At 41.3% G+C, this 27,596-nt stretch overlaps 1 protein-coding gene across 4 annotated transcripts in view; it reads right to left on the bottom strand.

The window, feature by feature from the left end:
- Nucleotides 1-27,350, bottom strand: part of KCNG2 (potassium voltage-gated channel modifier subfamily G member 2) — a 55,336-nt gene extending 27,986 nt beyond the window's left edge. The window contains exon 1 of one of the 4 annotated variants that reach the window (XM_050308678.1): nucleotides 27,283-27,350. The gene's annotated coding sequence lies outside the window, so the exon portion shown is untranslated. Of the gene's footprint in view, nucleotides 1-3,560; nucleotides 3,636-26,565; nucleotides 26,660-27,020; nucleotides 27,168-27,282 lie in introns of those variants that run through there. The other 3 variants (XM_050308670.1, XM_050308651.1, XM_050308660.1) reach the window with 3 other exon arrangements.
- Nucleotides 27,351-27,596: the final 246 nt, after the last annotated feature.

The raw sequence follows: 27,596 nt of genomic DNA, 5'->3' as shown, positions 1-27,596 counted from the left end.
AAAGATAAGCATGTGAAGACAGTTGTATTTATTATTCTCCTGGCCACCTCTGTGAGATGGCTGCCCAAGACCAGGCCTCAGACGTCAATGGAACAACATGAAAAAGCCTGTTGTGCCACATTAACTGTCTACAGAAAAACAAAATACATCACTGTGGGCTCCCTGGAAGGTCTGTCTCTGATCTTATGTGCATGGAATGTATCATGACCCTCACTACATATTAAAGGGTGTTTCAAAATTATGTGGGTCTTAAAATACTCTCTGCATACCAAGGTTATCTAATGTATGCACATGCCTGCAGCAGAGTATCCCATTGAAGATTAACTTTAAAAGCCAATACTTCCAGAAATGATACTATTTTATCATCCAGTTGGCATTTCTACCATTTAATCTGACACATGGGTGCAAGAAAGACTATTAAAGCACAGTCTGGAATAAGCTGTCCATCACAGGGATGAAGGACAGAATTTGATTCTATATTTGTTGTTCATAATTTTAAAATACTGTGGGAGAAATGCTGCATGTATGTTTCAGTTTGATGATCATATACAGGGTGGGTCATACATATTGTGGATTCTTTTCTTTTTAAGTAGACTCAAACAATTTTTATTCACGCAGAAGTATTTTCTTTGGCCATCTATGTATGCATATGTATAAGTCTACACACACGTGTGAATTCAGCCAAATTGTGTCAACAACAGACAGTTGAGATCTTCAAAATACAAGTATTTCTCATCAAATATTTTAAAGATTAAATAAATGTCATAAGTGCACAACTACTTCTCCTTTTTGTTGAATTATTTTCTCAATTGAGAGAGGGCTATTTCCTTAGTTACTGCCTTCTCACTTTTCCCACTCCTGTCACTGCTCTTCACACAAACATTCCTCATTATCCTGGTTTATCGGTACAGTTGTATCTAAGTCACATGTGGCTTTGCATGTGGCTCCACTGGTCTCAGGCTGCCTCGAATAAGAATGAAAAATGGGGCAAAACATCCCTGCTGACAGGCTGACCAGCCTGGCAAGGAGAGCTTTAAAACAGGCACGATGGGGAGGTAGTGGTGGAGCAAAGGCTGCAGGGTACTATGGCCAGGAGAGACCTTGTGGTGAGGTTGACTGCATAAAGTGTGTGCACAAGAATGAGGGTACACCTACAGGAAAGTGTCATGGGCAAAGCACTTACAACTCTTCTGAGAAATCAACTGGACCAGGTGGCTCTGAAGTGCCTGTACAGTAATGCATGCAGCCAAGGGGGAAACAGGAAAAATTCAGAGGTCTTTGTGCAGTTGCACAGAAGAATCTGCTATGGTGAGGGTGGTCAAACACTGGAGCAGAATGCCAAGAGTGGTGGTGGAGTCATCTCCATCCTTGGAGATATTCAAAACCCATCTGGACACAGTCCTAGGTAACTTGTTCTAGCTGATGCCACTTTGAGCAGTGGAGACTAAATCAGATGAAATTCAGGGTCCCTTCCTACCTCAACTACTGCAAGGTTTTGTAAACAGTCTCTTTTTAACTGCTGCTGTAAGTTACAAAGTACTGCAGGTTTACACTCATACTACAGTAGCAAGAGGAAACCACAAGGCCTTTTAGTAATTAATATTTTAAGATTTCTTTTGTGAAATGAAACACATTTTGACAGACTACAGGTCATTGTGTCATAATTTAAAGCCACAGACATGAAACATAGATTAGGGTGACCACAAGATGTTTTCTCTCAATTCCAATGGGAGTTGAGTCAGTGAATCTGCTCTGCAGCGCTCAGCCATTTCCAGTCAGAGATGGGCTGAAACCTGACATTGCTGCCTGGGACCAAAGTAATTCCTACATCTTACTGTGACATGATTTATAAACCACAACACACACAATGACTTTAATAGTAAACTTTACACATGCAATTAACCATCCAATCAGTGATATTACAGCTAACACTTTGGATGAAGAGGCTCACGAGATTTGGGTTACTCTTCTACTTACTGCAATCCAGTACAACGTGGACTCCCAGTTATGAGTCCCTGACAGGCACTGTTGAAACATGGAGAACACCTGCCCATAAGTCTTACAACGTACAGAACAGATGGGGTGCAAGAAATATACAGATTTAAAAAACAAAACAAACCCCAGTGAAACAAAACAGAATAGGTGCCTTTTGAACACTGCCAGGGATGGTGATTCTACCACTTCCCTGGACAGCCTGTTCCAAAGTCTGACCACCCAATCAGTGAAGGAATTTTTCCTAACACCAAATCTAAACCTCCCCTGGTGCAGCTTGAGGTTGTTTCCTCTTGTCACTTGCTACTTGGGAAGAGGCTGGACCCCACCTCGCCATTCTACCTCAGTCTCTAGTCTTTGTTAAAGCACCATTATACAAAAATAGGAACAGTATTTCTCTCACATTCTACTCCACATTTTTGTTTCAAGTTTCCTCAATATATTTGTACCCCATCGAGCACCTCAGGGGTCTGAACTCTGCCTTGCTACTTGTTTGCTACTCTGCTTTGCTATTTCTATGTCATGGAAGGGTGGTTTCACAGGGAACTGAAGTGAGACTAAGTAACATTGGTTAAAGCAGAAGCAGCCAAGCATTTTTCTGCAAGCTTTCTGAAGTAAAGGAATCAGTGCTGGAATGAATTTTGAAAAGAGTCTGTAATAAGAAAGAAAAAAATCAAAATAATGTAAATATAACTTATTTGCTATATATATTGCCAGCTTCACTCCCAAAATGTTCAAGAAAAAAAGCAATAAATGGAAATTAGAACAGAGTAAACCCACTATAATCTATAAAAGGATACACTCCAAAGGGCAAAGGGGAGTCATGTTGATTTCACAGAGAGTATTTTTATGTAACCCCAAAAAGTTGAATTTTACATATTTCTGTATTTATTATCACTAAACTTCAATATCCCTGACCTCTTAAGGCACTGTTTAGGGAAGGCAATAGCCCAAGAAATTGTAAAGGTACTAGGATTTTGAACAGTCCTTTATTTTGTCCAGGGTTACAGGAAGCAGTGACACCACTTACACACCCAGCTGAGATGTCCCCACCTAACAGAGAAAGGAGGGTTTCTTGTGTAAGTGTGGAGCAGCTAAGATAGTCTTTTTCAGAGAGTATTTTGGGGGCCTTGAGGAGGATGCTGCATCAGTCAGTTCAAAAACCCAGGAGACTCATGCTGTAATGGAGGCTGCAAAATTCAGCATGTGAAGCTGGACATTGTCACATACTGCGAGTGAACATCTTCCTTAACATTTCCATTAATTTAGTGGAGGAAAAAAGGAATAGTTTTCTTCTCTGAACATCCCTAATCACATTTATGCCACACTATGTAATTAGCTGAAACAATTCAATTTGTTAAATGAACAAATCAAATTAACTTGACTCGACACTAATTATTCTGACATGTGTCCATAGCTATTTGTCTCCATTAGACAGACTATGAGTTATCTAGTGTCACTGCACTACAGTTCTACCGAGTTCTACAGTGAGAGTATTAACACTGTGACATCTTTGAGAAATCAGATATTTGGTCCAACTACCCTACCTGAAGATATGGGATCCTTACCTGTATCTTCATAGCAAAACCCAACATTATTCTGCACTTCCACAAGCTTTCAGTGCTCATTTATCCTTGTACCCTAAATAGAATGGAACTATTATTTCTATGAAGCTATTTACACACTTCAGTTGCACAGCAAAGGCAGGCACGCTAGATAAAAGGCAGACAGAGGAAACACTGCTTGTTTTTGCATTCGTCCAAGAATTACAGAATTCTGTTCAGTCTAAGGAGCTTCAAGATTTCACAAATGTCCTAAACACAGAGCGTTTTCCCAGTGTATTTCCCTACACAGAAATATAAATAATAAACAAGAAGAGACTGCAAGGTTTAGGCAGATCCTACAAGGATTAGGCATGTAAGTTTTTTTCCCCATAGGATTATTACTACTTACAATATAACAGAGCATCATGTTCAAAGTATGCTTTATTTGTTTAGGTTGTATTAACCCTCAGTTGGTTACAAGAAAAACACTTTCATAAAATATGCTTTCATCCTCAGTTCATATTTCCTGAATATCTGAACAGACACCGGATATGCACCAAGTGGCAGATGTGCTAAAGTGAAGAGATTTCAGACCAGGACTTCTATGTCTCAGAGTCTGAGAAGATTAGATTGCACACAGAAAGTTGTTTGATACAGTTCCTATTAACTGCAAGCAAGTATACAGTGTCAAGAGCCTAAAATTTAAACGTGTTCTGTCTGCACTTTCTTGATCAGTGATTGAGCCCTGTGAACAGGGCACCTTTGACCCTGACTGGTAGATGGTGAAATTTTTATTCTTCCATGAAGCAAATACAAGTTTATTTTAGGGGCCTTAATGATTAATCCTTTTAGTATTCTGTTTAATCAACCAGTCTAAGAGACTCAGGTAAGGTACTAAATTCGGTGCGAATTGCCAATCTGAAATATTTCTTTCCTTGTCCTTAGATTGCTGTATTTCAGAATAACCAATTATCAAAATCCAGTTTTTAATATATTTACTTCAGTCATGATTACATGCCCACAGCTGTCCTAAGGTGCCAATGTGAATGGCACTGTCAAATGCAAAAGTGACAGACTGTGTAGTATGTTAAAACAGCATTGTTTATCCCACTCACCCAGGAAATTAAACAGATTGTCTCATTTCTGTTGCCAAAATTCTGGAAGCATGAAAAACCAAAGGAGTTTTGGTGTCTTTGTGAATCACAGAATTATCAGCCAGGTGTTCTGGTGGATCTGTAGGTCACTGCAGGGGGGAAAAGCAGTTTTTAGCTTGAGCTCTGCTCCTCCTCTAACACTGATCATTTATTTCTGATCTATCCTACTGGATTTTGCAATACTATATTTAGCAGCTTCCCACTCAGATGATTAGTGTGCTTGATTTAGTACAGAATAAAGCAACTAGATTTCTGACTGGAAATAAGAAGTTTTGACTATGTGATGCTACCCTTGGCCCACTTGCACATTCAGAAATTCATACTGACTTGCTGGGGCACTTTTCCTAATAACTTCTACCTGTCCTTATGTCTCTTTCAGGGCCATTCACAGGTTTGTATGAATAGCTGTTAGATACACATGATCAAATAAAATAGGACTAGAGGAAATCACCTCAAATTGTGCCAAGACAAGTTTAGATTGGATATTAGAAAAAATTTCTTCACTGAAAGACTTCTCAAGCATTGGAACAGGCTGCTCAGGGAAGTGGTTCAGTCAACATCCCTGCAGATAGTGTAGACATGGCTCACATAGTGGTGAACTTGGCAGTGCTGGTTTAATGGTTGAACTCCGTTATCTCAAGGGTCTTTTCCAGCCTAAACGATTCTATGAATAAATGCTCTTATTAACTGCTCACAGATTTTAGATGCAGATCTAGCCTTTTTAACTTCCACATGAAATCATTTGCAGAAAAGATAAATTGTATACAGATGCATCTTGCTTCTTTTGTTAGCTTTAATTAGTGAACACTAGATTTTATGCATTTTCATTGTTTTTTTGCAAATGACATTCTTGTTCTTGTGCACGTTTCATAAGTCAATTATGCATTGACCTCAAAAAGACTCTTATCTCTATTTAAACACAATTCTACCTTTGAATTCAAGATGATTTTACTTAAATATTAACATAACTGCATAAAATACCTTTTAATTTTAGACTCTTCGAGACTGTATACTTAATCCATGGTTGCAGTTAACAGGAACTGGATCAAACAAAATTTCACATGCAATTGAATTGCCTCAGACTCTGATAAAAGTATAGCTCCCAGTCTAAACTCTGTCCATTTTAGCCCGTCACTCTCTGTGCATATCTGGTGTCTCTGTTCAGACATTCAAGAAATACAAACTGAGGATGAAAGCAAACAGATGAGGGTTAATGCAGCTAAACAAAACATGGTTTGAACATGGTGCTCTATTTTTGGTTTTGTTTGTTTGTTTGTTTTTAATTGCAAGTAACACTAATCCTGTGGGGAAAAACTTTTTTGCCTGGTCTTTGAAGACTCTGATAGGTTTTTCTTGCTTAGAATATAGTCAGTTCCCTTCACTGAAACAGACTGTAAAAGAACTCCAAATTTTCAGACATTGTGAACTCTTTAAACTTAGGCATTTGAGCAGGGTGTCAAATCAGCACAGAGACAGAATGGGCGAGATAGGCTTGATACACAGCTATTTCAAACTAACCCCACCTGTGATAATCCATTTCACAGTCTACCCTTTCATTTGTATCAAGCCCCCCTCCAGTGAAGAAAAGAGGGAAGAGAGGTGGATATTCATGCAATCCTACTGCTCCTGTTTCTCTGAACGCAGAGGAGCACAGAAGACAGGCTACAGAAAAGACAGTGAAAACAGTGGGATGGACGAGAAATATCACAGACAATTCAAGCATAGGTGAGAGGGAAGAGAAACAGAGGATGTAAATCAAAAGCCAAGGTGATTACAGTAGGTCTTCATTTTCATGTGAAAACGTTATATAATATACAACTTACTTTTACTGTCACATGGAGTATACATACCTTATTTCAGTAATCTAGTACTACAGTGATCAGTTCATATGTAGTCCTTGAGAAGCAAACTCTCAGCTCCTGCCTTTAGACTCTTGATTTTCGGCAAGTCACTGCCTCTATGACTTAGCCTGCATTCTTAATTCTGACTCCTAAATTAAATGTTTACAGCTGTACAGCATAAGGATCCCACTGAGAACTTGTCTTGTTAGCCTCAGCTTTTAATTTAAGCCCGTGTACAGACAATTTATATTATGGAAACCACAAAGAGGATTAAGAGATCTAGCTCTGCAGCACAAATCATTCAGCCTCAGGAGACCAACAGCAAAATAGTTTTCATTCTTGCAGCTATAATTGGTAGGTGAAAAGAAGAGGTAGATTCTGTTCAGGAGGTGTTTAAGACTTCACTACAGCATCCAGGCCTCATTCAGGGTTGACAGTGAAATGGCTTTTTTGCTTGGTTCAAATTTCCCACTGCCATGTTCATACTGCATAGCTCTGCAGAGAGAGGCTACTTATGGGTTACAATGCAGAGACACACAAACAGGTTTTACATCATCATCAGAAGGTGTATAACCACATGTACCCTCCATCTGGGTTACGCTAGATACCTGTGCAGAACCGTGACTTCAAGTGCCTGTCCTAGTGGCTTTGCTCAGAACTAGGGAATGGAATTGCTAGGGAAACAGGACCTGGAAATTCCATTACCAGTGGAAAAGAGGAAGGTGACCAAGAAGGTCACCTGGGCCAGTAGAGTTGAGAAAGTTGCTTCTTCTTTCCACCTTTAACTGACTGGCCATTCCATTATGCAGCTAAGAGGATATACATGACTATTTCACTTTGAGCAATGGAAAGCTGCTCTCAGTTTCTTGTGTTGCCAGAAGATCCAACAGGCTCTCAAAGAAGCTGGAGACTGCCAAGTGTAGGAATAATTTTGCACCTCTTTTTATTTCCAACTGTGCTTCCTGACTGCCAAAGGAGGCTCCCTGGAAGGTGCTCTGCAGTTTAATAAGCCGGTCTAACTCATCAGGTCATGTTTGCTGGGGCACTGTGGTACTGGCATAGTCAGGGAAGAAAAGCTTGATGTTTGGCTAAATGAGAAAGACAGTGGAGTTTCATAGGTACTAACAAAAAGCTGGGCTCCAGCTGTTTCAGGCCTGTGCTTTGGTCAATATTTGGTATGTCTGTCATGCTGAAGAACCTGGAGCATGGTCTTCTACAAAGACCCTTTAGTCTCCCTCCACAGTGACAGAACTGAATAGAAGTGTTTCTAAGTGTTTCTGAGGCACAAGGCTCATGTGCTCAGCAGCTCTGCATATTTGTATCACATGATATAACACAACACCCCAGATTTATCTACCTCAGTTTTACTTATCTTAAGCCATTACTTCCAAATAAAACATCTCTATTCTATTATTGGTTTTTTTTGCTAACAACCAACCTTTACTGCTAACACAAAAGACACGCTGAAGAAATAAGCAAAAAAATAACTTTTATTCTCTCTCCTCCTGAAAATTTTCAATTAAAAAAAATCTCATAAAATATTAATTCATATATAATTTGCTTGCTCATCAAGTAAAAACGAAACATGGATATCAGCATCTAAAAATCTGAATAAAGATTAGTAAATCAGTAGCTATCAGCTACTTAATAAAGATGTTTGAAAGAAAAGCATGTAATCTGATTTGTACTGCATAATTCTTTTTGTATTATTTATTTTACACTTTAAATTACTTTATTTTATTTAATGCATTCAGTCTCAATACCTCACTGACATAGAATCATTTAGCTTAAGCTCTGATTAGGCAGCTGCTCTCCAGTTCAGTCAGTCCCTTTCCCAACAGTAAAATTATATTTGCCTGCTGAATGCTTCTATATCCTGAGAGCAACTTGCAGCCCCATTTGGTCTCAGAAATCCTGTGCTGAAGTGTATAGTTGTATTCCACAGGCCCCAGACTCAACTGAATCAACAGGAATAGAAGGGGCTATGGAAACTGGCTTCTAGAGAGGCCAATCCTCAGGTTTTTGAGGGTGTGGAGTGGGGGGTGTCCCTGGGAAGGCTTGTCAGGCAGAACTGGAAGGATCCTACCAATACTATACAGTAAGCCCAGTTCATAAGATGAATTTCTGTGTCTCTGTCATCATTATAGGGATGTTTTTGTGACTGTAAAGGATAATTTCATGATCTAGAAGGGAAACAAAGTGTGAAATAAATATGAGATATGAGCAAACACAGATGGGTTTGCAGAAAGAGAGTGGGAGAGAGAAAGGACTTGGCTAAACCTCTTGTGGTCAGCTAAGAAATGAAAATTGTACTGTTTTGAGATAAAATATGATAACGAACTAAAATCACTTGGTGGTTTTATGCTTACAACAAATCCTAAATCAAAAAGAAATATGTAATTTACACTGCAAAGGAAGAGAAGATAGATAAAAGGATAGAGATCAATATGGTATCAAGCAGATACTTCATTATTTTAGAGCCTAAGTCAAGCATTATTTTAGAGCCCAATTCAAGCATATGCTGAATCCCTGCACTTTTCTTGTAAGTCAGCAAGTGCCAAGCAGCTTGTAAGAAGCTCTCTGCCTCTCTCAGAATCAGGGCCCTAGTACGGTATATCACCTAAGAAAACCACTACTAAGTAAATGCATAACTGGTACTAAGCCTATGTGCTTATACATATATATATATAAATATATGTGAATGTTCCCCTATATATTTTTTATTTTCCCCCTATGTATACACATGTGTATGCAAATAAATATATATTCCCCTGAACAGACAGGCAAACAGCAGACATGAGATCTGTGACATGAAATGCTTGTGGTCTCCAGGAACAGCCCTCAGGAGCTCAGGGCCAGGAAGCACCAAGGGTCTAATCAATTGTCATCTCTCACTGGCTTCCAGTGGAAATGAGGAGCTTGAATCTGGTTCCCTCACAGAGGCACTCAGCACAATTTGAGATACCTTGGGATACCTGAGGATGGCAGATGTGCCATAACAGCAACAGCTGGATGCCAAGCACGATGTGCTAGTACATCTAAAACAGCACTGGATACCCATCTTTGGGCAAACAAAACTGCCCTGGGTAAACAGGTCCCTTGAAAATCTCTGCAGACAGAACCTTTGGGGATTTATTTTTAATTTCTTGGCAGTGAAAAAAGATCCTCCATATTCATAACTTTTTGAAGTATGGCACTCTTGCATCAAAAGTCAGTGCTGCGTATCAACTGATTTCTCCATGGAGATAAGATATTCACTGAAATAGCAGAAGTGCTGTTAAAAAAATTAGTGGATTTCTACCATGTTGTGGTGCGTGTAAACCTGAAAATTTCTGTAATTAAAGTTAAGTGCTATTCTGGAAGAAGCATTCCTTAAGATTCACATTAGGCAGCTATATTTAATACTAAATGCTTCCTGTTTTACCCAAGCTGAACACATTCAACAATTTGCATTACAGAGCACCAGTCCTTAATTCTCAACCAAATATGATCCCTGCAGAAACTGGTTTTGCATGTATCCAGACTGTGCATGCAAATTTCCAATGTCTGTAGCTTGGTCAGGAAAAAAGGTACTTGTGACGGGAACCAGCTGGAAATAATGTATGTGCACAGTTACAATGTGTACATGAACTGGTGTCCAAGTTGAAAAAGAGAGTACACTATCCCCCAGTTTTGGAGGGGAGATACCTTGGCCACACAACTGTAATTATGGAAAAACTAAAGGTCCTTGCGTAAGGACTATGTTTTTCCTTTCAAAGTACTCACTCATCTTTTTCAAGGCACACACACACACACCTGAGAGCCAAATCAGCAAAAGAGAAGCCAGTTAAAGGGTGGGTGTCAGTAGGTGTCTTCTGCTGCTGGATGAACACTGTTTTTTAAAAACAGTGAATAGCCTTCTTGATCCAGGACTGGTAAAGTAGAAGAATTTTAAATTAAAATGTACTCTCCATGAATCACAACAAAAAAGTCCCAGTTTCCTTCAAACTCTAGAAATCCTGCTACTCACTGTATTTATAAAAACCAAAGCCCAGCTACAAAAAATAAGAAAAGCTAAACATTTACATATTCCTTTCAGTAATGCATGTGCTAGAATCTCATGTTCTTGGCCTCTTGCCTCTGTTCTATGTATACTCTGCATTCCCACTGACTTAAGACAACTAGGAATTTGTTACAGTGACAGAAAAATCAGGGTTATTGAATTTGCCAGTCTATGAGAGTAAAGCAAGATACTTTTCATAACGTATGTACAGGCATCATATGAGCATTAATTTTCAGCTATTTCAGAATGCCTGGATGTTGTATGTTTGTCAGACTGTCATAAATCGTCATAAATACATAGCTACAAATTGTAGATGCAGTCTTGCAATATGGACAGGCTATTTGATCTATATTATGAAGCCTCATTTTAATTCTGGATACAGAAGGATGTAGAACATCCTCGCTCCTGTTGCATCCTCTTCCTGTTAAAATTTTCCGACTGATGGTGATTTTGCACATAGAGAACCAATGCTTCCTCAGCTTCAGCAAGACCTATTGGATCCTGTGCTGTTCCACCAAATGAGAGGAAGAAGAGAAGGCAAAGAATTAGAAACCACTACAAAGGAGCCTTCCTGAGCACTGAGTCCAAAATTGTAGGGACAAGGTGAGAGAAAAGACATGTTGCCTCATTTCCATCCCTTTTCACACTCTTAAACACCTTTATTTCCAACCCAGGAAGAAAGGAGCAGTCAAGACTCCACAAAACCAGCCAAGGCACCCTAGAGAGACAGTGGGGAGGAATTTTATAGATGTTACAGACATTTTCATTCTAAATTCTCCTGAATGTGTCACAGCCCATGCCAGTGTTTAATGAGCAATCCCCTCAATGAAATCCTGAGCTCCACTTTTTTTTTAAAGCATGATTAAAACACCTTTATCTATTAGCCTAATTTCTGCTACTTTCCTAATAATAATAAGGCAAAGGAGTAACTTGTGGAATCTTTTCTTACTTTTAATAATCTCGCAAATCTCTTCTCCTTTTACTTTCTCCCCAAGCAATTCTTTCCTAGATCAACATACTTTTCTGTTTTCTATGGACCCTTTCAGCCCAAATAAATGTTTTGCAGTATCAACCCACCATGCATCCATTCCACCTCCTCATTATCAGGTCCATTTTTCATTCCCTAGACAGATGCATAATTACACTATGTGATAAAGCATATCTAAATCAGCTGTGGTCATCATATGTTCTAAAAGATTGACCTGCAATTGTTATCCACTACAGAACTTAATCCCAATTACTTTCAGCCATCAAATCTAAGCCACAAAGTTGAAACTTGACTGAGTGAGGGTTACTGAAGCTGGGCTATGGAAACAGTGATTTGTCATTTATTTACCTATGTCCTACTTTCAAAGCTATTGTGATCTCATCCCCACAGGCCTTGAAATTGATTTCTGAAACAACATCTAAATTACCTTTTCATCTGGCAAACTTTTCTTTGGTACTTGGTTCAGAAGCTGAGGTTCACCCTGCCTTTTCATGTCTGGGTGTGTGCACTGATGTCACCTGCTCTTCGTCCTTGCTCCCTGCTGAACCTACCAGTGCAACAGTGCTGGGGAGTTACTACATTACCACACAGGTAGTATGTGGGCAACTAATGAAGTTTTCCTGGCACTTTCTATAAGCAATGACTAACAGCTCTTTAAATTATCAAAACAGTGGCAAAAATAAATTATATTTAAGGTTACATTTTCACCATCTCCTTACGTGTGCCTGCAGAATACGTCCACGTAATTGTATCAGCTAATCAGTTATGCAGCTGTTCAAATGTCTTTTCAAGTGCAGCTATACATGGTCAAATGTAGATTTTTCATACCTGAATGACTGTAAATAAACAAACAAACCAAAAGCCAAATGAAGATTTGGCTATTAAACCTAGGGGATATTACACACTAAGAAACACATTCTAAATACTGTAAATTATTTCTATCTCTTTATAATATTTTCACTTTCTACATGAAAAGCATCACAACTGATTAATTGAAAATAAATACGGTCAAAGACTACTATGAAATTCAGAATGTGCTCTCATAAACAAAGTAAACCTGTACAATAGGTACATTCACAATTTATTTCTGATTCATTCTGCTTTTTTGACTTATATTCCTATTGTTCTTCAGACCTTTTCCAATTATTTATTTTATGCTTTAATAAGTGTTACTTTTAATCATTCCATTTTTTTTCTGTTTAATTCTGGATATGTCATTGCTTGAAACTTCCAGTGAGTATTTCCAATAGTTACATTTAACCTTCCATATGTCCCTCTTTCTCATATAATCGTTTACCTTCTATGACAAGGACTGGTATCAAATTGCCTTTATTTTGATTAGGCTTTTCTCTTATTGCTAGATTGCATATGTAACCTTTAGGCCTAAAGTTTACTAAGTGACTGTCAACACTTTTTATGATTCCTCCACTTCTTTTCCCTCCACAGATTTACCTCAATTCATTATCCTTGGCAGTTCTAAAACCTTTCAAAATTTGGTCTGCTGAAATTCAATACCAGTGCAAGAGGACATAAGGACAGTCTGTCACCCTGACAAGAGATAACTACAAATGTTGACCACACTTCTCTAGTTAGCCTCAACCAGTCTTACTTCATCTGCCATTCAATGCCTAGAAGTAGAACTTGGGCATACTATACAAACCATAAAACCAAAAGTACATTCCTTTCCTAGAAAATATACATTTCTTTCCATTTCTTGAACGTTTCTTCAACTTTTTTGAGTGAAATCACACCACCTGACTGCTTTCCCTAAAGCAGATGGATACAGATTATTTCACCATCTCTTTATTTTCTTTTTTTCTTCTAGAGGGTGAGGCCAGCAAAGTTTGTACTAGACTAGCAACATACCGGGAAGTCAAAATTTAAATGAATATTATGCATGCCTCCTTCTCTAATTTTTGCTTTGAAAATTAGTATTCCTTATCTTGAATTGAAACATGGAAAATAATTATGTGTGACCATAAAAGTGCATAGGAAAACATAATTTGTCAGTTACACTGAGCTATTTTCGTCATACCTCACCTTCTGGGTCTACTCCAACCTTATCACTCTAGTTATGTCAGTGACTTACTAGCAGTTGCTTGCCAGCTCCTGGCAACGCTTCATGACTTCTAGGTGATTCACAGAGCATGAGATCAAGCCTAAGGTAGCTTCAAATGACAACAAATTCGCAACTTGCCAGACCAAAGACAATTTGTCTTTCTCCTAAAGCCCCAGTCTCGTTCTGCCTGTGCTTTGCCTTTCAGCCTGCAGACCTTTCAGAGCAGGAGGAAGGAGGCTATTTGAAGCATCATCCTGCAGATGTTTTCAAGATGTGTCCACAATTAAGCAAAGATTTTGCTTTGATTTTGTCCAGCTAAGGAGCAGATAAAAGTAAATAGACTTCTTTTTTTTCATGATTCTATCTTGCATTTACTTACTTCTGAAATGCTTTCTAAATGTTTTCTCAGGGCCTAAAATCTTGATATGCTGCCTCCTAAAATTCTCCTCCAACATATGTTATTTGCCTTGAAGTTGATAGTGCCTTTCCACTTCGGAAAAATCTTCAGTCAGAGGAACCATGAGATTCTCTATTTCCAGACCAAATCCACTCAGTTATCAAAGAAAGAATTAGGTCTTCTACAAAATCAAGTTAGGGCACCCACAGAGGAAGCTGATCTGCTAAATAAGGAGGTGCTATTTTACACAGCTCCTTTTCAGAGCTGAACTGCCATATGCTGCTGCCTATCCCTCCTTCACTGGCATCCTCCCTGGAGGAAATCAGCTCCGTGTACTTCAGTCCATTAGCTCAGTCTCCCCCAAAATGGCATGCGCTTTACCTAGTTGCAGGTTAATGTCTTCTCACCCCACCCCAAGGTGTTGAAATATGGGGTTTTTTTGGCATTTTAGGCACCCTTCAAAGTAGCAGATGCTTCTTTCCCACACATGTTGCACGAAGTGATACAATAGAGACAGGTGCTTCTCTGAGGGTCCATGGCAAGGCTGAGTCACAGACACGAAGTGGTTGATGGGCCGGGAGTGACAGACTCTCGCTCTGCATGTGACACTGTCTTTCTGTCTCAGATTTCTTGTGAGTAGCACATGGGGTTGAGGAGGTGGAGGGAAGGCACGGTATTGTTCTGACTCCTTTGCACTGCATCACGGGAGCAGGAAAGATAGGCAATGGGAGAAGAACTCTGCTAGGCCCACTCTAAATCTCTCTCTGTAACACATTATAAAAAGCCAACAGCTTCACTAGGTGTCATTAGGGCTGAGCACTACCTTCTGTATGAAGACTGACTTTAAAGACATAAGGAGTCAGGATGCCTAGTGCAATAATAAAGCTCTTACAGCTTAGTCCCTATCTTCTCTAGCCATGCATGCACACAACCATTAACTTCCTAGCCCTTCCCGGGTGCAATAAACCTGTAGACCTAAAAAAACTTTGAAATGAAGCTCCAGCCAAAGCCTCCCTCTTGCAGCCTCACCTAAGCCTTCTCTCCTGCCATGTCCTGCATGCCAGCTCACAGAAGGCACTCCCAGCATCACCTCCCTGGCTGCCTGCCTTGTCCTTTCCTCCATAGGGACTTTGGCACACTCTGTGCACATCTTGCCTCTGCAAAGCTTCAAGGAACTTCACTCTCTCTCATACCCATGCCTGCCAATCCACTCAAGAAAATAACAAAGAAAGGATGCAAATCAGGAGTCAGGTGTCATACTTCTTCCCTCTCTGCCCCCAAGAAGCAGAGGGGCTGTCACTCTGGGGAAAGGCAGGCACTGGCAGCAGCCAGAACTGTATCAGAGTCACTAAGTGCAGCTGCAGGGAAGAAAATACCCACTTTAACACACAAACGCACATGTCATAAATGGGCTTTGTTTTACTTTCTGATAAAAATGTTTCAGTTTTCTTTAGGGCTATACTGCTACTGTGTTTCAGAGACACTTGGTGGCATCTCAGAATGCACAGTAGAAAATGTGGGTGGGAAATAAAAACTGATAAATGAGACTCCTTTTATATAATTACGAAACCCTAAATATAACTGTATTAATATACTTATTGATGTGCTGTTGAGAACGCACTAGTGTAGCAGAAATGTAACATGGGCGAATCAGCAACATACAAATGTTTTAAAATCCATCCTTGGATCCTTAGAAACCATCATGTTGTTTTGTGGCACTCCAACACTTACCAGTTGGCTTGGCTGAAATTAGGGAAGAGGCAGAGGGACACTCTTTTCCTTTTCACAGTCATTCTTTGTCTTTCATCGAACTGTATGAGAGACAAGTTACATACCACTACCAATGCAGGCACAGTATTGTCCTCCCTCTCGTCTTTGCCTTTCATCCAGCCCCTGCCTGGGGCTTAGGAGTTCATTCAGAAACCTGAAGTAAGGCATTGTTGATCATAGCTTGTAAGCTATGATCACACCTTTTTTCAGAGACAGTCCAACAAACATGTAGCTGGTGCCCATGAAACCACTTTAGGTGACACCTTTTATCCCTGTGAATGGGTAAGTGAATGTACAAAACGAACATGGCAAAACTCATGCTTGTGACTAGAGAGGACAGAAAATAATGCCAAGGGCATGGATAAACAGCCTGAACACTGTTCTACTTTGACCTAGTACTATTTGAAGTCAAAATACCAGTCTGGTAATTTTACACTAACTTATTTTAAGTGAAAGTGGATCATTCAACTTACATGATGACTATTTGAATACATTTAATGGCCAGCTGAAATTCCAACAGTGAATGACTCAAAGTCAGACCATGTCTATTAGCTTTCATAAGTGGAAATAGGCTGGAAAAATCAGTAGTTAATACAACACTCTTCACTGGAAAGTTCAAAGAACCTCACAATGCATATCCATGACACATCCTGCTCTTAGGAGCAGTTTGCCCCTAAACCTCCACACTGCATTTTCATTTACATTCTGAAAACAACGGTACTGATTTCTTTTATACCTTTCTTATGCTATTTAATTTAACTGCAGCTGTGTGCCTCTTGCTTCATGATTTTGCACTGAAATCTCCAGTGATGCATACAATAACTTAAAAATTGTAGAGTAGGAACTTTCTGTGGTACAAATACTTTTCAATAATGGTCCACTTTTGAGAATTCCAAGAGTGGTATAAACGGACATACTCAAGATTCTCAAGAATTCCTGGAAAAAGGTAAGTAAGAAAATATTGCTCTTTGTCAGGATTGTAAATTACTTCTGTGGATTTCTCAGAGATCTGTACTCTCTCTTCTCAACAGTTCTCCCTGCAATTGAGGTAGGTTGAGCTAAGGAAGGTAATACACAGCAATAACTAGGTTATTGAGAAGGAAAGCACTATCAAAATCCCATGAAGTAGGTCATAATGGGCCCCATAGAGCTCTTGTGACAAAGTTCGAGGCAAAGATTACAGTGTATGAAGCCAGGATCCTGGAGAGACCGCTGAACCAATGGTGGTGAAGCTTACAGGAAAGAAGGATGAAATCTATCCTGTCTAAGCTGCTGCTAACACCCTGAAGGCCAGGATGGTGGTAACTGGATTCCTTCCTTCTTCCAGGGAGATGCAATCCGAATTTAAACACGTATGAATCTGCACAGGTCACCAAGGGCACATGCTATCACTGCATCTACTGTTTATCCCACTCCTGTTGCTTGTCAGCCTTCTACAATAAACAGTACCCCTAGTTTATAGTTATAATTAGTTAATTTACCCGTATTTCCAGGGATAAGACAAGAACAAATGGACACTGTCCTTTTCTACAAGGATACTCAGACATGAATAATCAGAAGAAAGGATGACAAGGAAGCAAAAAGAGGGGGGAAAGGAAATCATGTCACCAACCCTCTTTGATCTTTTGAATGTGCTTGAAAAATCTTCTCAAACATGAAGGAGGCAAGAAGAGCCCAGGGAAATGCTGACTCCAGAGGCTTCAGAAAAGAATCAGCCTGCTGTCATTATACATGACAAATCCTCATCTGACTTTGGTTTTTCACACTGATACATGCATACAGCAATGTGTCCCCCTTATAACACTTTTTTAGAAGAATCTCAATTAATCCAGTCCATTAAAAGATATCAAAGTACAAGTCTTAGAACATACACCAGTCTTCTCTCACTTAAAATAAAGGTAGATCCCCTCATTTGAGGAATAAATCAATTCTAGATAATTAAAAAAAAATAAAATAAAATTCCAGTATTTAGAAATGGAGTAGGTTGTTTCACAAGGGGCCATGTTTGATATGAAACAAAAAAGTATGCATGTACACATGTACAGCACTGGAACAGGTATTATTTGTCAGTTTACCACAGACACCGTCAGAGCTTACAGAGAAAGACAACGGTTATTAAAAGTGATTCACCACACTTATTAACATGACAAAGCATAAGAACTCTGAACTAGTAATTAGAGCGTATGAGACTTGATAAATAAAAGGTTTTTAAATGTTCTGTAAGGACCCACTCTCAAAACCCTGTACTTACATGAGCCCATCAGCTTCAGGATACTGATGTATGCAGTAGGTTTGTTTGTGTGAATAAGAATTACTCATGAAGGGTCCCTTCCAACTCATACTGTTCTATGATTCTACGCCACTGGGACAGTGCAGAGAAGCAGCCAATCTTTGATTGCAACTGCTCAGTTAAGATTTTCACCTACAGAAAACACAGTTTTGCTGTGCCAAGTCCAAGTTAGTGCGTGTTTTGAAGGTATTTATGCTGATTCCCTTCCTGCAGGAGAAAAACAGATCTTGCTCAAATGACTTCCAGATGAAGCGTGCATCCCTGATCATACATGTTTAGAAACAGACCAAGTCAGGTAGTCCTGAGGCTGCTCTTGCTTCACCCAAGTGAGGAACCATCATCTTGGAACTCAAAGTGGAGGCAAAAAAGCTAAGTGAGGATCACCTGCTTTAATTGAAAAGTAATTAGGCAAGAACACCAGGAGACTGTGGTGGAAATTAAGCTATATAACAAACTGTTGTCATGGACTGGATGATCCTTGTGGGTTCCTTCCAATTCAGGAGATTTTATGATTCTGTGATTCTAAGGGTAAAGTCTGGCAGGATTAGGCACTGAATGTAAGCCCCTTTCTCAGTTTTTTTATTTTAAAATTAGAAAAGAAATAAAATGAGGAGTTTTGCTTAGCCCAAGGGCAGTATATCATTAATCCTCAACTCTGAGAGTTTTAACTCTAGAGCACAGTACAACTACAAAGAAATACAAGTAAAAACATCTAGGACAGAGGTGTGCTCTCATTTACACAAAGGTAGGTCTGTACAGGCTCCTTTGATTTACTGCAGCATGGCCAAGAAGAACATTTCCCTGCCATGCAGCCAGGAATTGCTCCCATTGAAGAGGCTTTAACAGCAGTCTGCAGAACAAATTCAAGTTCTTCCATAGCTAGAGGAAATGGAGGCGTGAAGCCTCATAAAACCACCAGGAGAGGCTGAAAGTAAAATAAGGCTTTTAGAGAAACACTAAATTTAATACTAAACCGAGAAATATTTCAGTGACATTTACACTGAAGAATATACATACAAAAGGGGATATCCATTCACAATCTACAATCACCAAATGCTGGAACTCTCAGAAGTGTGGAGAATATGCTGCTTGTACTCCTGGTGGTTAAAGAAAAGGTTGTGCACGCTGTGCATTTCCAAGCCTCACAGGACTCAACCTTTTGTTTCTAAATCAGTAGGTATAAAAAACCTGCTTCAAGACTATTTAAACTTGTCATGAAAAGACTTTTCAAAAATTCTCCTTTTTCTCTCTTTCATAAGTAACCCTGATCAGCTTCTTATTCCATATATATTTGCAGGTTTTAGAGTCATACTCAGAAAAGTCCTTCCTGGAACATCTTTGATGATTCTGCAGACATATAATAACATCAAGAACTACAGCTCAAAGTCAAATCTGAATAAATGACTTTGAAAAATATGACAGACGAGAACACTGCAACAAAATTATTCTAGGTACAGAACCTGTAGCAAATCAACTTTATCTGAACTAGAACTGCTGCAACTAGAGTTGTTCCTGCCTTCCTGTAGGTTGAACAAGAAGCATTTGGATGATACTCTCAAGCACATGGTGTGAGTCTTGGGGATGGACCTGCACAGGGTTGCCTAAGGGTTGGACTTGATGATCCTTGTGGGTCCCTTCCGACTTCCAAGCATATTCTGTGATTCTTTGAACAGTGGAGATGTCCCCAAGGCACTGATATGACTTTTCCTTAAACAATGAACACAAATTCACTGAATGCAAGCTGGGAACGATACCTAAAACTTGGCTGGAAACTAATAGACTGACTATATTAGAGTACTGCCACAGGAATTGTTTCCCTAATTAAACGTAACAGGGTCGAGATTTTACTGTGTACCTCTATATATTGAAAGCCATTCTATAAATAGTACCATTCAAAGTAAGCATACTGATACACATCAATAAAAACCACAGACAAGCCTCTTATGACTTCGCTGATTGCTTAGGCCAGGCAGGCAAGGCCAGTCTTTATTCTGAGAGTGGAGGTTGGTTCAGAACGATGTCAACATACATTATTGTAATCATCATGCATTATTGTACATCAACGTGCATTACTGTAATCAATTTTAACAGCTTATCTGAACAACAAAGCCTTGCAGACTGAAAAGATGGCAAAAGGTCCAGTAATGGTAGCAAAATGGTACAAGCCTGTCCACGGAGACACGTAGCAAGTCTCTGCCATCAAAGCATAACTGCAAAATTCACAAGAGTCAGTCTTGATGGGCTCCTGTAATCTTTATTAACTTGAAGCACTTTACAGTGATCTCCAAAAGCAATAGTTTCTAATGTCAGAATTAGAAACTTAAGTTTCTGTGATATGCTCCATGTCCCAGCAAATATCTGCTTTTTCAAGTATTTCCTCCCTAACTTCTTAATGTTATCACAAGCAGTTTGTGAGGAAAGAAAATAAATTTGCGAGAACCAAGCAAAAATTTCATCCTGGCAAGTCAGAATAAAGCAGAATTCCAACCCATACAGACTTTAGCCTTGGAATAATATTTGAAAAGCCCTAAAGAGGCTTGGGTTTCACTCAGAGTTTTGCTGAATGAATTTATATTGAGATTGCAGGGTCTCCATAGAGGCTCTGGCTTTCTGGCTTTACCCATTGAAAAAATTCCACTGATAATCTGAAAGAAAACAACTGTTTCTTCTGCTTTCCATCACAGTCTGTTCAGTATGAAGTGCCTAGGATTCTTACACTTCATTCTGAGAAGTTCAAAAACCCCTCATCTTCCCCCAAGCTCAGTCTATCCTTTATCCGACTATTTTGACTGTTCAATGATTTAGTGTTGACATTGCACTTTCTCTTGAAGTTGTTTCCTTCTCATTTCCAAAGCAGGATATTCCTACTTTTAAAAACATATTAAAAAAACCCAGTAACAAAAAACAACCCAGAGCTTTTTTCTATATACTGAAAAAAATCTGTCCATCATCATGATAACCACCTTCAGACAGTGGGACAGTCTGACATTGCTTCACATCACTCACGCAAACAACTTGACCTCAACTCATTAGTGTGAATCATGTATCATTTCCTTCATTAATCTGCATCACCTGTGTGGTTAAACCATCACATTCCCACTGTTGCTGGCTCTGAATATGGTGTTCTTATATTATTGCTCATGCAATTCAGTGTTCCTTCAGCTGTAAACAAATAGGGAGTTTGCCTGTGAATGAACTCCTTCCACCTCAGGCCAGTAGCAGCCCAGTAATGCCAAACCAGTCTCAGAAATGTGCTAGACTTGGAGTTAGGCCTAATTTTCAGGGGTACAAGGCTTGGCACAACAGAATTATTCACACAGTTATGCCAAACTCCTGGAGGATGGTTTATCCTAAATCTGACTGGTTTGCTTCTCCGCCTTTTTCCTTAATCTGTCCAGTTTCTCCTTAAACTTCTTAAAATCACAGATTTCTTGTAATTCAGGCAACGGGGCAAATATGCATAAAATGATGACATGAGGAATCTGCTTTACAGTATATCTGAGAAACCTCATTTTCAGTCCATCCCAATAACGCATCTGACTAAAAACAAACAAAAAAAAATACAGGATGGCAAGAGATATATACATGTTCAGAATGGTTTTTCCCAGCAACTAATCATGTTTAGAAATCTTCTCCAGAGGCCCATGATTGAACCCCAGGTGTACCAAGCAAAGCCAGCACAGTGGTGGAGTTGGTAGTGTTAACAGTTTAACTTCATGATCTTAAGGGTCTTTTCCAACCTAAATGACTTTATGATTCTATTATGTGTAAGGATCCTTTTTCTCCCTGAGGAATGATGGAGTTCAGACAGAAAAGGGTATCACCAGCACAGTCCCAGCTATTCCCATGGAGTTCCCATTCACTGAAGGGTGAGCAGTGGGCATCCTGGCACAACTCTGCACACAGACAAAGATGGATCTCACCCATTATTCCCTGACCAGTCAATTTCTTCTGCTCATAGAACCGTTTAGAGAAGGCTGAGATAAATGGTTCTAAGTCAATTGCCAAAACCCCTACACCATTAGTATTTACAAAGTGCTTCTCATGGGTACCATCTCAATCTAAATACCATTTGTTTCTTCAAGAAACACAAAGCTCTGAAAAAGAAGATGAGGATAATCTCCATAAATACCAGCATGTGTAATTCTTCACCTTTTGAAACAACACTGAAAGGATACATTTTTAATGTTTTATTTTTGTTTTGTCTCTATGGCTTTAATGTTCCTAGAATCTTGGGTACAAATTTTTCCTTTTAAATGTTCATTTTTTTTCCCATTTGTCAATTATTGATTTACTTCCTGCAACCTGTGCTGAGCTCTAATTTACACACTTAAGTTTTGATCCCTTGTTTTCAAGAAACTTCACAAATTCTACTGAGAAGTCAGAAAGACACTGGTTAACCAAGTAGCACGGAGCATGGAGAACCATTATTTGTGCAGATATCCTGTAAACAAAGTGGTTTTACATTTATTTTGAGCAATAGCTGGCATCACAGGTAACAGTCTTAATTATCCTTATTTTTAAAGTAGTTATTTAGAATACTGAAAGACAATAAAAAAGAAGTAATTTGGGACCTTTTCTACTCAGGAGGAGGAACTCATTAAAATGGCTTGATTCAATTACAGTAATTGAAACTCCTCCTTTAGTTTTCTGCCATTTGGAAAAAAATACCACAAACCTCTGACTTGCTTTAAAGCTTTAGATTTTATCAGCAAATGATTGGGAACAGCAAATTTGTTCATATAACTTGAATGATTATCAGAGATGCCAGCTCATGTTAAGAAGCTGGGAGGCTGTATACTCCTCATCGTTGTTCCAGGGTGAAAAAACATAAAGATTTTGAATATTTAATAAGAAGAAAAATTCTCCAGGAATTGCTCTGTCAGTGGAATGCATGCACCCAAGGCTAGTGAAAGCACTGAAAGTTTGAAGATGTAAAGCACTCATCTCAAAGCACAACATTTAGTAAACCATGATGAGTTTTGAGTTGGCAAGGGCAAAAGGACAATATCAAGAAAGCAGAGTGACTCTGGCCTCTCTCTCATCCTAAATAACATAGGGAGTGTCTGCCCACTCTCCTGGGAAGTCAGGGAAAAGCCACTTGTCTTTCATCAGCCAATATGACCAGCACCAGAACCTTTACAAATGTTATTTTTTTCATTCTGATCACCATTTAACCACACTGCACTGAATCTTAATTTGCCTTGGCATCTTAGCCCACTGAAAAAGAAAAAAAAAGTGAGGAGCAAGGAAAAGGTCTTCCACAGGCATGTCACTGCACAAAAGGAACAGAAGCAACAGGGTCTGACTTTCCATAGGGCTAAACTGTCTCTTGAAATCAGATGTAGCTGCGTGTTGCAGAAGCATATACCAGGAAACCAGTACCAAGTACCTTGTCAGGTTTAATTAATAGGTATTTAAAAATGCTTGATTCAAACAAAGTATTAAGGCAGATTGATTATAAAAAGTGTCATAGTCAATTTGATGAAGATATCAATCCAAATAGGGAAACACACAATAACAGATAAAGCAAAACTAATGTCTTAACGGAGCAACTAAATTACTTAATGCAATTCAAGGCACACTGAGTATTTAAAGAGGTACCTCACCAGAGCTGACAGGGCTTCTTCATTTTTTAGTAGAACTGCAAAACATTTGAAAAGGAACAATCTCAATCCTTATCATCTACATGCATCTGAAAGTTTTTGAACCGCTGCTGAGACCCATCCCTGTTGAGACCCATCTGTATCACAGATTTAACACTCTGGTCCTTGACTGCCTATGTCATTTTTAAAATTGGAGAAAGGCTCCTAAATCACTTAGACCTTTAGAACACTAGGAGTTTTCACTACTGCCAGTTTTCTCTTCCTTTTCTTAGTACCATTCAAATCAAACATTTATTTTTATCATCCATTCAGTCTTAAAATGCTGCCTCTTTTTCTGCCTTGCAAACAATCTGAGGACCCAGGGATCACATCCAGCTCAGTCTTTCCCCCCTGATTGCTCAAAACAAGCAACCAAATAGCTGTGTACATGCAAGTTCACAAGGTAAAAGCTATGCTGATCTTTTAGAAGACAATACTTTGGAAGAATTCCCCACCTCGGTACTCACCCTGTACCAAGAGTACCAGTGCATGATATTAGCACAGGTTAGCCTACAGCATCATCAGCTCCTCTTGGCTTTTCTGGCTCTGGCCTCTCCAATTAGACAGGTCTTATGCTAGAGAAGCCCAAGGGTTTCCACAGTGTCTAAAAATCCATCCAACACTGGCTTGATGACTGATCCTGTCTGACTGCAGACAGCTCTGGATTCAGTGCAAGACACAATCTGATTACCTTGGAGCAATTTCTTAGATTGTCCTGAAATCATCATCAAGCATTTAAAAGTATTTCTCCCAGAATCAAACACAATGACAAAGGAAAGGGAAATATGAGAAGCATCCGAAGATGATCACAATCCTGCCTAAGTATCCTGTTCAGCAAAGAAATGAAATCCTACTGAAACTCTTTTCTGTTTTATCAACACGGAGCTGATAAGGGAAATTAAAGAAATGAACTCATATATTTTTAGGGCTTCAAAAAACAAATCCAGAAAAGCAAAGCAGGGCTATATTAATGCAGACACTGACAACAGATCTAAGCACCATGAGAGTTAGGGCTGTATCACATTTAAAAGCTGAGCTGAAACTTTTCTTCATCTGCTGTTCTAAAGCCATTCTGTAATTAAGCCCAAAGAGATGACAGACATTTATTGACAGTTAATGCAGTGCTCCTGCAATGTATTATTAGGCACAAGCCCAGAGGCACAAGGCCAAGTGCTGTTAATCTCCTAGCGAGTGCCGTAGTGTCTGAGATATGAACTGCCTGAAAATATCCGGTGGTACCGCTAATGTTTTTTAAAAGGCAGAAGCCTTGAGTTTTCACAGAAACTGATACACTGATTAACCCACCAAAATAAAAGTGTAATGGAAAAAGCCCTACCACAATTCACCCAGTTTTTAACCCCACTTTCCCACAGAGGTAGAGACGTACAAAAAGCCCCCGAAACTACCCTCCTTTGCCTTACCTCATACTTTACTTCGGCAGTGTCAAATCAGATCTTTCTTGCTTGGCTAAAAACCTTTTCAAAACAAGTGGAAACGTCTATCAGCTTTTACCCAAGAGAAAAGAATTGCTGAATATTCAATCATTGGAGGTTTCCTTCCAAATGCTCTGTTTGTTTGTTTTAGGGAAGCTTTAAGAAAAGCAAATAAAAGAGGTCTGAAATCCTCTGAGTAAAGCTGACTTCTCTCTCTGAAGGTCACCCTCAAGTCATTTCAGAACCGTGGAAATAGCCAGGAGGCGACAGGCAGACTCAAAAGACACCTTTTCTTCAGAAGTAACTTTGGTGCCTCGGGCTGAACTAAAAATATGCCCTCAGGTGGGGAAGTTTGCCACTTTTCACGGACCAAGCCAATTTTACCCTGGGAGAAAGATGCTGTAATAAGTTTTTCTTGCAAAAGTAACTCCAGCACAAGCACTTCAAAGAAAGGAGAGCTTCTCTCTTCAGAAGGACTCCATTAGAAGTGATCAGGGTTGCCAAAGGTCTTACTGACAAGTAGCTTCTTCCCTGGGACAAACCTTAAGCCCTGTTTTCAGGACAAATGCCAAAGCTGGAATACTAAAACGATACGATGCAGATCTGAATCAAGACAGCCCCTTCACATTCCTTCACAATTTATGGTCTGATCATACTAATAATATGCACTCAAATTGATAGTAATGCATTTAGCAAACACTTAACTATGACTGCCATGCTTATTCAGAGCAAATTTTGCTTCGTATCCGAACTGAAATTCGTAATCCCATTAGCTAAACATATTATTTAGTACGCTGCAACCTGACCAAGAGACTTAATTTTGTGTAAACCCGGAGAAAGACTCGGCAAGCCAGCGGGAGCTCTGCCTAAGCAAAAACTAGAGGATTTGGGGCTCCCGTGCAGGTCCATGCCCGGGCAAACCACCGTCATTCCAGCGAGAGCTCCGCATGCCTTTCTTCTGTAACTAAACGGAATCGACACCCTAAAACCCGAAGAAGGCAAGCGCACAAAGCAAGACTGCCGGGCAGCCCCGGCAGGGGCAGAGGCCACGACCCCCGGCCAGCTCCCGGCGCCCTCCGCCCCCAGCGCAGCCCCCTTACCTTCGGCACCGCCCGCGGGGTGCAGTGCCCGGGCAGGGCCGGCCGGCGCTCGGCACCGCCCGCAGCCTGGGGCTGACACCCGGGGCTGACACCCGGGCTGTCTCCAGCCCCCCCGGGGCCAGAGCAGGCGGGGGTCCGGCGGGAAGGACAGGACGGGGCGGGGCGGCCGCGCTTCGCCCCGGCCCCGGCAGCGCCCTCGCCCCACGCACGGCCCGGGGCGCGGAGCGGACCCGGCAACTTGGCGGGGGGTTGCCGCCCCCCCAGCACCAGTCCCTGGCCCGCCGGGCGGCCCGTCCGCAGCCCCTCTCACCTCAGGCACTGCCTCCTGCCCGCCGGGACGGGGGACGCCGCCGGCTGCTGCCCGCTCCATCGCCGCGCCCCGCTCCCGGCTCCCCAGGGCGCTCCGGCTCGGCGTGGCCCCGCTCGCCGCCGCCGCCGCCGCCGCAGCCCCAGCGCCGGCCGCGGAGCGCCGCCTGCCGCCGGGGGCACGGCCCCTCCCGCCCGCCCCCGCCAGCCCCGGGCCGGGGAGCGCCGCGGGCAGCCTGGCCCCAGCCCACCCCGCGGGGCACCGTCCTCGCCGGGCAGCGGCGTTAATATTGTCGCTAATGTACTTCATCAGCACACCCTCCCTCCCTCCCTCCCTCCCTCCTCGGGGCAACGCGGACCCCGCCGCCCGGGCAGCGGGAGCGAGTTGCCCAAGAACTCAGACCGAGCCCGAACGCGACGCGCTCTGAGGAGGCGAACGCGCTCCGCAGGGCGCCGGACCTGTGCTGGCCGCGCCGCGGGTCCCGGCTGAGTTTCCCCGCTCCGAGCCTGCGGGTGGGCTCCGTGCCCCTGGCAGGTGAGTGATGCCAGCGAGCCTGCGGTGCGTCCGAGACGCTTCCCGAGGTGGGGAGAGCCGGTTCCCCGAGTTTCTGTCCGATTCCGGCGCAGCCGCTGCCCGTCGGGGAGGCGGGGGCGGGAGCGGTGCCGGCAGCCCGCGCCGCGCAGGGTTGGTGCCCCGGGAAGAGCGGGATTTGACACCGACCCTGTCCCGAGCGCCCGTGGAGTCCGCGTGTGCCGGAGCCTGCCAGGACCCCTCGGAGGGCAAACTGGGGAGCGACGTTCACAGGCGTTTGGGCACAGACATATTGCCCTGCCTCACGTCTCCGACCTGCGGGCAGGAGCCTGCGGAAATGTTAAGCCTTTGGATGCTGGTGCGTGTGCGGGCTCTGCCCGCCTGTTCATCGCCTATGCACCGCCGCAGGATGCCGCTCCACCAGGCAAACAGGAAAACATAACACACTTGTAACTTTTATGGTTTTAGTGATGAGGATGCTCTCCCCCGTTCTCCCCGCCCCC

Source organism: Myiozetetes cayanensis, unplaced genomic scaffold, assembly GCF_022539395.1.
Source record: "Myiozetetes cayanensis isolate MyiCay16 unplaced genomic scaffold, myiCay2020 scf1, whole genome shotgun sequence".
Classification (NCBI taxonomy): Eukaryota; Metazoa; Chordata; class Aves; order Passeriformes; family Tyrannidae; genus Myiozetetes; species Myiozetetes cayanensis.
The sequence above is the reverse complement of the archived record's forward strand: the minus strand, read 5'-3'. Positions and strand labels throughout refer to the sequence as shown.